At 38.8% G+C, this 13129-nt stretch overlaps 1 protein-coding gene across 3 annotated transcripts in view; it reads right to left on the bottom strand.

The window, feature by feature from the left end:
• The window catches only part of TENM1 (teneurin transmembrane protein 1), a gene marked incomplete at both ends in the record, with an annotated part of 588520 nt that overhangs the window by 294426 nt on the left and 280965 nt on the right, over positions 1 to 13129 (bottom strand). The gene's annotated exons all lie outside the window — the stretch shown is intronic.

Below are 13129 nucleotides of genomic sequence, written 5' to 3'. Positions count from 1 at the left end.
TTCTCTATGGCCCTCGTTCAATTCAATTCAGCAAATATTTCCTGAGTGCCTAGTATGCATAAGGTCCTGTGATAGCTACTGCAAATGTTAACATCTAGATGCCTATTAGGGTAGGAGCTGGAAGTAATACAAGTATAAAATAATGATAATACACAGAATAATTGAGGTAATACAGGTTCAAATTGCTATCATAGGGCTTCCCTGGTGGCGCAACGGTTGAGAATCTGCCTGCCAATGCAGAGCAAACGGGTTCGATCCTTGGTCCGGGAAGATCCCACATGTTGCAGAGCAACTAAGCCCGTGCGCCACAACTACTGAGCCTGCGCTGTAGAGCCCGCGAGCCACAACTACTGAAGCCCGTGTGCCTAGAGCCCGTGCCCCACAACAAGAGAAGCCACTGCAGTGAGAAGCCTCTGCACCGCAACGAAGAGTAGCCCCCGCTCGCCGCAACTAGAGAAAGTCCCCGTGCAGCAACGAAGACCCAACGCAGCCAAAAATAAATAAATAAATTTATTTTAAAAAATTGCTATCATAGAATTAAAAAATACTCAGTGTTGATCAGCATGCAGGAAAATGGGCACTCTCATACACTTTTTTTTTTTAAGTCAATCTTTTTTTAGATTGACAAATCTTTTTCTAGATTGCACGGGGGCTTTCTCTAGTTGCAGCGAGCAGGGGCTACTCTTCGTTGCGGTGTGTGGGCTTCTCACTGCGGTGGCTTCTCTTGTTGCAGAGCATGGGCTCTGGGTGCCCAGGCTTCAGGAGTTGTGGTGCATGGGCTCAGTAGTTGTGGCTTGGGGGCTCTAGAGCGCAGGCTCAGTAGTTGTGGCGCACAGGCTTAGTTGTTCCACGGCATGTGGGATCTTCCCGTACCAGGGCTCAAACCCGTGTCCCCTGCACTGGCAGGCAGATTCTTAACCACTGCGCCACCAGGGAAGCCCTCTCATACACTCTTGATGCGAGTATAAAAAACCAGTCACCTTCTGGAGGGTAATGTGGCACCATTTATTAAGAAAACTTGAAATTTGGCTTAATCTTTTAGCAAACAATTCAATTTCTATGAATTAGCTATGAATGTGTACGAAACTACAAGTCTATCCATTGTAACATTTAAAAATGAGTAGAAAGTTATGATCAATCTAAATATTCATCAAAAGGAGATTAATTAAATAACTGATGATATTATAAATAATACAAGATTAAGCACTTATTAAATCTTGTTGCAGAAGACTATGTAATGGCATGGGAAATATTTATGATGCATCAAATGAAAAACATCAGGCTACTAAACAGTATGAATAGTATGATCTATATTGTGTGTGTGTGTGTGTGTGTGTGTGTGTGTGTGTGTGCGCACGCACGCACATGCGCACATATGTTGCTATGTGGCGAGAGAAAGGGCTGGAAGGATGTATTGCAACATAGTAACAGTATGTGGGGTTTATGCAGGATTTTAATTTTCTTTATGATTTCTGTATTGTCTATATTGTTTACAATGAACATGTGTGATGTTTGCCATCTGGGAAACAAAGAAACTTTGTTTTAAAAGAAATGGTTTAAAGGGACAATAGATTAAAATTGGCTTGGTTGATCAGGGATGATTTAAAGAAGGAAGTAGGACTAGAGATAGACCTTGAAGGATATGTGGGGCAGGTGTCAACAATGGGTGGGGTGAGGGGGCAGGTTGAACAAAATATGACTTTGTAAAGCACAGGATGTATTTGAGGCAAAGGATGTTGATGGGATTGGTTGGAGTTTAGCTACGTATAGAAGTTAGTGGAAGTAAAGGCTGGAAGGGTAGATAAGGGCCATATTGTGGGGGGCATTGAATGCCACACTTAGGTATTTGGATTCAATTTACTGGGCAACAGGGAGGCACTGCTATTTTCTGAGCAGATGAGGGCTATGATCAATTTTCTTTAGGAAGATTAATTTAATAGCAATGAGAAGCACTGACGGTTTCTAGGCAAATAAATGATATCATCAGAGCACCCTTTGTAGAAAGATAAACCCGGTAGTAGTGTGGAGAAGGATGGGTTGGAGGCCTAAAGATGTTGCAAGAACACAAATTGGGATGGCACTGCAATAATCTAGGTGAAAAATGATGAGTGTCTCATTTAGGGCCGTGGCTGTGAGAATGCCAAGAAGGCGATTCCTTAAGGAGAAATTGCATAAATGTCATTTCAGGATTTGGCAACAAGCTCTGTGTATGAGTGGGTGGGTGTGTGCTTGCACGCTTGTGTATGTGTGTAGGTGTGCTAGGGATGGGCATAGGAAAGAGTGACGGAAAGGGAGGAATCCAAAACGGTTAAGGTTTTGAGCCTGATAACTGAAAGCACTGTGGAACCCTTAACAGAGTTAGGGAATTCACACTTAGCTCAGCACTAGCTACAAATAGTTGGTGCTGGATATGTGTTTGTTGAATGCTTACTAGTTGGTTTGGGGAAGGGTGACGTGATGGGAGGAATACAATGAATTAATATTTGGAGATTCCAGGTTCCAGGGACTGGTGGGCTATCTAGATAGTCATGCCAGACACAGGAGTTTGAAGTTCTGGAGAAATATTAGGTCTAGGGCAAGACTAGAATCACACATGCACATAAGCAACAGTTGAAGTGAGAGCAAATGAGATTACTGAGTGGAGAGAACATTAGGAGAAAACAGTGCCTAGGACAGAAGGTGGAGACATCCTTTTATTTGTTTTCTTACTGCAATTTTCAAATCAACCAAATCTTACCAAAAGGCAAAAAGAAAAAAAAAAAGGTGTATCTGTTCATAAGCCATCTCATATTTTTCTTTATGTTCCTAGGCAGACTGAAAGGGGCTAATTTATATGTCTAACACAAATACATAGCATATGAATTAGCAACCGAGAACCAGAAAGCTAGCCAGATAGCCTATTTAAAAATCACTCATCCACTTTTAGTTGAGCTAAAGAGATTTCTAACACCTACCTTCTAATTTATCCTTAAAACTTTTAAGCATTTAATTGGTTTCTACCCTTTTCTTTGGATTAAGGCCAGTACTGCCTGATGAATTTCTCTTGCAATTACTGGAAACAAATGAAACTCAAATGATACTGGTTTTGAATAAGGTACAGTATGGCATGCTAATAGAGCTATAGTAGGGACATCCCTGAGATTTCCTTGCCAAAAGACTCAAAGTACAGTTGGTTTAACATCCTCACTCCAATTAAAGGTATTTATCAGCTTTATAGAAAATTCAGTCTACTCAGTCCCCTAATAATTTGAATATGATGGATATTAGAAGCTAAATTGAAAATGTGTTTGACTTTCTTGGTTCAGTTACTTTTTTGAAATTAGATGGGCCATAATGAACAAAAGGCATAGTAGTTCTCATTTTGCAGATCAAGGGGGCTATTTTATATACTTTATTTAAGTTAAGCCAGTTTCCTGAGGGCACTTAACAATGAGAGAGAAAATACATGTGCTGAGAATCACTTCAAAATAATAAAATAAGGTTTAATTTTTCACCATCAAATGAAATGGACTGCTTCTAGCCGATCATGACAGATAAAGAGGTATGCACAATTAGTCAAATACCTTTTGAGGGTGGTAAAGCTTTATAATTTTTTGAGTTTACTTATACCTTTTCTAGGCAATGAGCTGTTTGTAATGTACCCATTTTCTTTGTGTGATGTACCTATTTGTGAATATATAATGAAAATTACTTGCTACAGACTATGGGTACTATGGCAAGGCTATGGGTCTTTTCTCTCCTCCAAACTGAACTTCCATATACTGAGCTGTGAAAGGAAATCAAAGAGTGCATTTATGTGCAGGGTAGACTGAGGTAACTAAATAACTCCAGTGTTTGAGTTCTATTAGAAATAAATAATACTTTGTTCACACTAAGACCAATACATAAAACTATGTTGAACTTTGGGATATACCAACACACCACTAGAAAGATATGGTAATATTTCTATTATGGGGATGTATTTATTGATTCATTCAACAAGTATTTTCAAAGCATATGCTGAGCACACAGGGAATGTTGGGAATACAGGAAAAGGTAATAAACAGCCAGGACTGCAAAGGTATTGGCTGACCCATACGGATGTTGAATGTAAACAACCAATATATCCTGACCAGGACCTACTGGCTGCATATCAGCCTTGGATACACAATGAGGAAGATACAGAGTCCTTACCTTCTAGTAGATCACCATTCAGATCTATGCTATGTATTTATAGCCACACTTTAAGCAAGTCCCCTAAACCCAAGTATAAACATTATGAGCCCACTGGTTAGAAATAAGGGTACAACTGGTAATGAACAAAGAGGGCAGTGTTAAGTTATATTCATATATTGATTCAACAAGTATTTCTTGAGTGCCTACTTTGTGCCAGGCACTGTTTTCCTAAGTTTACAGCAGTGAATTAAAAAAAAAATCTCTACCCCCCCAAAACTCATGTAAGAGGGTGGTAAGTTACGAGAGGCAGACAAGGAATAAATATATGGTGTAATATAATATGGCTATATAGAAACAAAGAAATAAATAAGTGAAATAATGTCCAGTAGTTACAAATGCTCTAAAGGAAAAAAAATAAATCCGAGTAGTCAGGGAAGTTCTCTTGGAGTAGGTAATATTTGAACCAAGATTTGAATGAAGTGAAGCCATATGAATATCTAGTTGAAAAACCTCCTAGGAAGAAAGAACAGCAATTACAGAAAACCCTGAAGTCTTGTACGGAATATATGAAGAACACTAAGGAGCTCAGTGTGGCCAGAGCTCAGTTAGGAAAGAGAAGAGTGGTAGGAAAACTCAAAAACAGGATTGGGGGCTTCCCTGGTGGCGCAGTGGTTGAGAGTCCGCCTGCCGATGCAGGGGACATGGGTTCGTGCCCTGGTCCGGGAGGATCCCACATGCCGCGGAGCGGCTGGGCCCGTGAGCCATGGCCGCTGAGCCTGCGCGTCCGGAGCCTGTGCTCCGCAACGAGAGAGGCCACAACAGTGAGAGGACTGCGAACCCCCCCACACAAAAAAAAGCAGGATTGGAACCATAATCCTGTTATCTCTGTGCTCTAACCAACTTCACAAACTGGTCACCAATAAACTACAAATGAATAGAAATTAATAAAACTAAAATCACAACATGCCCCAACATATACCTACAAATGAGCACTACTGGTAATAGTAGGTCTAATATAACTACTCCTGACCCCAAACAAAGTCAAAGTTCTTTTTCCTAAAGACATATATAAAAAATATACATACTCAATGAGCAAGGTTGGACACTAGCCAGATCTCTCAGGAAGTACCAGTTCCATTATTTGCACTTCACTAAAGTTCAACGGCTGGACAGAATGTGTCTGCCTATTCAGATATTCCAGGAGTAATGTCTTTTCAGCTGATTAAGAATGGCAGTCCCTAATGCTCTCCTCACAAATGTTCCTTAGTGCTGAGTCCTGTAGATTTTATAATTCTTATCCTTCTTGTTTTATCCAATTGCAAAGAGCTATGCTCCGAAATTATAAATTTATTACAAAGTTAAAGTAACAAATGGAGTATCTCGCTGTCCCCAAGTGTCAAACTCAATCAAGCATCTTGGATCTCAAGGCAGCCTGACTTCAGAAGAAGCTCTTCTTAACTTGCATATTTCTATAGGCTGGAGCCTCCAAGCCTCTCTGCAGTTATTTTTCTGTACTCTCTGTTAGGATGTTGGTCTTTGTTTCTCTTAAGTAAGACTGATGGTCTCTGGTAATGTTTATAATTGATAATGCTTCCCCATTCCATGTCCCTTCAAAAGGCAAATATTCACTTATAAGGGAGAGACTGCAGAAGTGCTTCAGAAGTAGATGTAGGAAATACATGCTGAACGACCTAGGTCTGTACTGTCTAATATGGCAGCCACTCACCACATGTGTCTATAAAACATTTGAAATGTGGTTAGTCAAAGTCAAAGACTTTGTATGAAAGTAAGAATGCAAATTATCCAATTAATAATTTTCATATTGATTACACGTTGAAGTGTTAATATTTTGGATATGTATTTCATTAAATTAAAAATCTATTTAAGTTAACTCCACCTGCTTCTTATTACGTTTTTAATGTGGCAACTATAAAATTTAAAATTATATGTTGGTGTGGGTTGTATTTCTATTGGACAGTACTGATCTTGCAAAGAGATATATGGTGCTTCTCTTTTAGCACCTTGTTATAGAATGCACCATGCTATGTTGAAGATACCTATTTATATGAATGCCTCATCATTTTAAGCACTGAAAGGGCAGGTACCACGTCTTCTTCATCTTTTTGTCCCTGGTACCTAACTCAGCACCTGGTAGTCAAGAAGTACTCTTGCTTAAACACTGCTGATAAGACTGTAAAGTGGTAAATCAGCTTTGGAAAGCAATTTTGTGATTGCTATTGATTGTCTATCAAAATTTAAATTGGGAATGTTCCTTGACCAAGGAATTCCACTTCTAGGAATCTGCACTAAGGAAATAATCACATACAGGCATGCCTTGCTTTACTTCATTTCGCTTTAATATGCTTCCCAGCTATTGTATTTTTTACTAATTGAAGGTTTGTGGCCACCCTGTCTCCAGTAAGTCTATCAACACCATTTTTCCAACGGCATTTGCTCACTTCATGTCTCTGTGTCACATTTTTGTAATTCTCACAATATTTCAAACTTTTTCATTCTTATTATATTTGCTGTGGTGATCTGTGATCAATGGTCTTTGATGTTACTACCTTAATTGCTTTGGGGTGCCATGAACCGAGCCCATATAAGACAGAAAACTTAATCAATAAATGTTGTGTATGTTCTGACTGCTCCATTGGCCATTCCCCCACCTCTCTTGCTCTCCACCTGCCTCCCTATTCCCTGAGACACAGCAATATTGAAACTGGACCAGTTAACCCTACAAAGTCCTCTGGGTGTCCAAGTGAAAGGAAGGGTCACATATTGCTCACTTTAAATTAAAAGCTAGAAATGATTAAGGTTAGCAAGGAAGGCATGCTGAAAACTGAGATAGGCCTTTTGTGCCAGTTAGCCAAGTTGTGAATGCAAAGGAAAAGTTCTTAAAGGAAATTAAAAGTGCTACTCCAGTGAACACGTGAATGATAAGAAAGCAAAACTGCCTTATTGCTGATTTGGAGAAAGTCTTAGTGGTCTGGATAGAAGATCAAACCAGCCACAATATTCCCTTAAGCCAAAGCCTGCTCCAGAGAAAGCCCTCCTCCTTTAATTCTATGAAGGCTGAGAGAGGTGAGGAAGCTGCAGAAGAAAAGTTTGAAGCCAGCAGAGGTTGGTTCGTCGGGTTTAAGGAAAGAAGCTGTCTCCATAACAACAAAGTGCAAGGAGAAGCAGCAAGTGCTGATGTAGAAGCTGCAGCAAGTTATCCAGAAGAATTAGCTAAGATAATGAGCTGGATACCTTAAACAACAGATTTTCAATGTAGATGAAGCAACCTTCTACTGGAAGAAGATGCCATCTAGGACTTTCATAGCGAGAGAGGAGAAGTCAATGCCTGGCTTCAAAGCTTCGAAGGACAGGCTGACCCTCTTGTTAGGGAGTAATGCAGCTGGTAACTTTCAGTTGAAGTCAATGCTCATTAACCATTCTGCAAATCCTAGGGCCCTTAAGAATTATGCTAAATCAACCCAGTCTGTGCTCTATAAATGGAGGAACAAAGCCTGGATGACAGCACATCTGTTTACAACATGTTTTCCTGAATATTTTAAGCCCACTGTTGAGACCCACTGCTCAGAAAAAAAGATTCCTTTCAAAATATTCCTGCTCACTGACAATGCATGTGGTTACACAAGAGCTCTGATGGAGGTGTACAATGAGATTCATGTTGTTTGCATGCCTTCTAACACAACATCCAATCTGCAGTCCATGGATCAAGGAGTAATTTCAACTTTCAAGTCTCACTATTTAAGAAATACATTTCATAAGGCTATAGCTGCCATAGACAGTGATTCTTCTGATGGATCTGGGCAAAGTAAATTAAAAACCTTCTGGAAAGGATTCAGTGTTCTAGAAGCCATTAAGAACAATTGTGATTCATGGGAGGAGGTCAAAATATCAAAATTAACAGGAGTTGGGAAGAAGTTGATTCCAACTCTAATGGATGACTTTGAGGGGTTCAAGACTTCAGTGGAGGAAGTAACTGTAGATGTGGTGGAAATAGCAAGAGAACGAGAATTAGAAGGGGAGCCTGAAGATGTGACTGAATTGCTGCAATCTCAGGATAATACTTTAACAGAAGAGGAGTTGCTTTGTATGGATGGGCAAAGAAAGTGGTCTCTTACTACTAGAGCTAATCAATGAATTTGATAAAGTAGCAGGTTACAAAATTAATGCACAGAAATCTTTTGCCTTCCTATACACTAATGATGAAAAATCTGAAAGTGAAATTAAGAAAACACTCCCATTTACCACTGCAACAAAAAGAACAAAATATCTAGGAATAAACCTACCTAAGGAGACAAAAGACCTGTATGCAGAAAATTATAAGACACTGATGAAAGAAATTAAAGATGATACAAATAGATGGAGAGACATACCATGTTCTTGGATTGGAAGAATCAACATTGTGAAAATGACTATACTACCCAAAGCAATCTACAGATTCAGTGCAATCCCTATCAAACTACCAATGGCATTTTTCACAGAACTAGAACAAAATATTTCACAATTTGTATGGAAACACAAAAGACCCCGAATAGCCAAAGCAATATTGGGAAAGAAAAATGGAGCTGGAGGAATCAGGCTCCCTGACTTCAGACTATACTACAAAGCTACAGAAATCATGACAGTATGGTACTGGCACAAAAACAGAAATATACGTCAATGGAACAGGATAGAAAGCCCAGAGATAAACCCACGCACATATGGTCACCTTATCTTTGATAAAGGAGGCAAGACTATATAGTGGAGAAAAGACAGCCTCTTCAATAAGTGGTGTTGGGAAAACTGGACAGCTACATGTGAAAGAATGAAATTAGAACACTGCCTGACACCATAAACAAAAATAAACACAAGGGCTTCCCTGGTGGCGCAGTGGTTGAGAGTCCACCTGCTGATGCAGGGGACACGGGTTCATGCCCCGGTCCGGGAATATCCCACATGCCATGGAGCTGCTAGGCCCGTGAGCTATGGCCGCTGAGCCTGCACGTCCGGAGCCTGTGCTCCGCAACAGGAGAGGCCACAGCAGTGAGAGGCCCACGTACCGCAAAAAAAAAACAAAAAACAAAAAACTCAAAATGGATTAAAGACCTAAATGTAAGGCCAGACACTATAAAACTCTTAGAGAAAAACATAGGCAAAACACTCTATGACATAAATCACAGCAAGATCCTTTTTGACCCACCTCCTAGAGAAATGGAAATAAAAACAAAAATAAACAAATGGGACCTAATGAAACTTCAAAACTTTTGCACAGCAAAGGAAACCATAAATAAGACCAAAAGACAACCCTCAGAATGGGAGAAAATATTTGCAAATGAAGCAACTGACAAAGGATTAATCTCCAAAATTTACAAGCAGCTCATGCAGCTCTATATCAAAAAAACAAACAACCCAATCCAAAATTGGCAGAAGACCTAAATAGACTTTTCTCCAAAGAAGATATACAGATTGCCAACAAAAACATGAAAGAATGCTCAACATCATTCATCATTAGAGAAATGCAAATCAAAACTACAATGAGGTATCACCTCACACCATTCAGAATGGCCATTATCAAAAATCTAGAAACAATAAATGCTGGAGAGGGTGTGGAGAAAAGGGAACACTCTTGCACTGTTGGTGGGAATGTAAATTGATACAGCCACTATGGAGAACAGTATGGAGGTTCCTTAAAAAACTAAAAATAGAACTACCATATTACCCAGCAATCCCACTACTGGGCATATATCCTGAGAAAACCATAATTCAAAAACAGTCATGTACCACAATGCTCACTGCAGCTCTATTTATAATAGCCAGGACATGGAAGCAACCTAAGTGTCCATCAACAGATGAATGGATAAAGAAGATGTGGTACATATATACAATGGAATATTACTCAGCCATAAAAAGAAACGAAATTGAGTTTTTTTGTAGTGAGGTGGGTGGACCTAGAGACTGTCATTCAGAGTGAAGTAAGTCAGAAAGAGAAAAACAAATACCGTATGCTAACACATATATATGCAATCTAAAAAACAAAAACAAAAACAAAAAAATGCTTCTGACGAACCTAGGGGCAGGACAGGAATAAAGACGCAGACGTAGAGAATGGACTTGAGGAGACGGGGAGGGGGAAGGGTAAGCTGGGACAAAGTGAGAGAGTGGCATGGACATATATACACTACCAAATGTAAAATAGCTAGCTAGTGGGAAGCAGTTGCATAGCACAGGGAGATCAGCTCGGTCTTTGTGACCACCTAGAGGGGTGGCATAGGGAGGGTGGGAGGAAGACACAGAGGGAGGGGATATGGGGATATATGTACACTTCTAGCTGATTCACTTTGTTATAAAGCAGAAACACACCATTGTAAAGCAATCATACTCCAATAAAGACGTTAAAAAAAAAGTGGTTTCTTGAGATGGAATTTACTCCTGGTGAAGATGCTGTAAAGATTGTTGAAATGACAACAAAGGACTTAGGATATTACATAAACTTAGTTGATAAAGCAGGGGTAGGTTTTGAGAGGACCGACTCTAATTTTGAAAGACATTCTACTGTGGGTAAAATGCTATTAAACAGCATTATGTGCTACAGAGAAATTGTTTGTGAAAGAAGAGTCAATCAGTGAGGCAAACTTCATCATAGCTTTATTTTAAGAAATTGCCCTGGCCACCCCAACCTTCAGCAACCATCACCCTGATCAGTCAGCAGCCATCAACATCGAGGCAAGACTCTCCACCAGCAAAAAGATTATGACTTGCTGAAGGCTCAGATGATGGTTAGCATTTTTTAGCAATAAAGTAGTTCTTAATTAAGGTATGTACATTGTTTTTTTAGACATAATGCTATTAAACATTTAATAGTCTACAGTATGGTATAAACATAATTTATATATGCACTGGGGAACAAAAAAATTCATATGACTCACTTTATTGCAGTGGTCTGGAACCAAGCCTGCAATATCTCTGAAGTATGCCTATACATGCATAAATGGGCATGTACAAGGAAGTTCAAAACAGCATTGTTAATATAATGATTTTGTTAATATAGTAAAGAAAAAAACCCCACCAATATATCCATCTATGAGAGAATGGTAAACCCATAATATAAAATCCCACATAAGAATCAAAAGGACTGATACTGACAAACTGTCAGATTAGAGGACACTAAGAAGACATCACGATTAAATGCAATTTGGTATACTAGATAGGATCCTGGAACAAGGAGAACAAATAGTGGAAAACTGAAGAAATCCAAAATAAACTCTGAGTTAATAGCATCATACTAATGCTAATTTCTTACTTTTAACAACTGTACTATGGTTATGCAAGATGTTAATATTGGCAGAAACTGAACGACAGGTTTACAGGAATTCTGTGCTATATTTGCAACTCTTCTGTAAGTCTCAATGCATTTCAAAATCAGATGCCAAAAAGAAAAAAAAAAAAAAGAGAGAGAGAGAAAGGACTGACCCAGTAGTGTGCTAGAGCCAGCTTCTACTGGTTTACAAGAGCCAACTGTGCACATCTCTTCCAATTCCACCTTCAGGGACTTCACATTGGTAGTTGACCCATCACCATGGTGGGTGTTTTAACACTCCAGGAATCAGCAAATGTTGCAAATCAAGGCTTTTTTGCCCAGAGAGCTGGTTGTTAAACATTTATCAGCACACCACTAGATGACCTATATGTACTGACATAGAAAGAGCTCTAAGATTTGTATAAAAAACAGTGTAGAACAAGGCACATCCAATGACCCTATTTAAGTAAAAGAAAAGGTATTTCTATGTATGTAAATGTATAGAAAGAGAAATGGAAGGATTAATATCAAATTATTGATCTTTAGAGTGGGGAGCTGGGGGAACTTCAACATTTTCATAGTATTGTTAGAATCTTTTACAGTGATACTGTATTCACATATTGTTATACAATAAAAAAAATAGTAGGTGCTCAACAAACCTTTTAAAAAGCTGAATGGATAGATGCATTCTTTTATTCCATCTCTTTAAGTTTTGTTTTCTGTCTAAAATAGGGCTTTTCAAAACATTTTAAAGCAGTAGAACAATCCAGCAATTAAATATGAATAACCCTCAAACCCATCAAAAGATAAAACAGAACTCTTTTGATTGAAAGGAATTGGGAGTCCAAAAGCTCCACAGATATAGTTTGAAATGTACTGGCCTAAAAACTTACCCTTGAAATATCTGAATCAGGAAAATTTGGGTGCTGGGAAGAATTCTTTTTTAGGCAATTAAATTTATTGGAATAGTTTCATAATGCCAGCGTCAGAAGATATGAAACCTTCTATGTTACTCTGTATCTCTTGGTGTTTTGTGTCCACTCTTCTACAGATAATATTCCAATCCACTTAATAATAAGGTAAATAGAGCTCTGATAATAAATACACAAGTAACCTTGAAATTGCAATATCTGCAAGGCAAATACAAGTTTGCTTTCAAGAGATTCATCTTGCATCTCAAACTGCACACATATTCAGCTAAGGATGCTATGTTTTTTATTACAAGAAATTTTTTGGTGTTATTTTCAAATTTGACTAAATAAATTTATTTAGAAAATTTGAAATCTGTCTTACAGATAAAAGTCCTGCCCATTATAGATGATGTCATAAGCTTCAAATCATGCCAAGACAAAAGCATGTGATATTTTTCAAGGTAATTTGTTTTTCCTTTTTGTCAGCAATTTTTTTCCCCACTAGTTCCCTTACATATCTTGCTTAATATTCCTTCAGGCTAAGGGATGCTACTGCTTTTGTACTTTACTTCCAAAGCTTGTCAAAGCTACAGATCTACTTGTATGTTGGACAGTTCCCTTCCTGAAAAATATACCAGGTACATTACCCAGATGGTGACCCCTGATGACTTCAGGCTTTCAAGTTAACTCCTGTTGGAAGCAATTTCACCAGACCAATACTTCAGTGGACATCGTGTGAAGCAAGAGGCTTCCACAATAAGGAACATCATTG

Source organism: Mesoplodon bidens (genome assembly GCF_964165515.1).
Source record: "Mesoplodon bidens genome assembly, chromosome: X".
Lineage (NCBI taxonomy): Eukaryota > Metazoa > Chordata > Mammalia > Artiodactyla > Ziphiidae > Mesoplodon > Mesoplodon bidens.
This window is presented reverse-complemented; position numbering and strand designations above follow the sequence as displayed.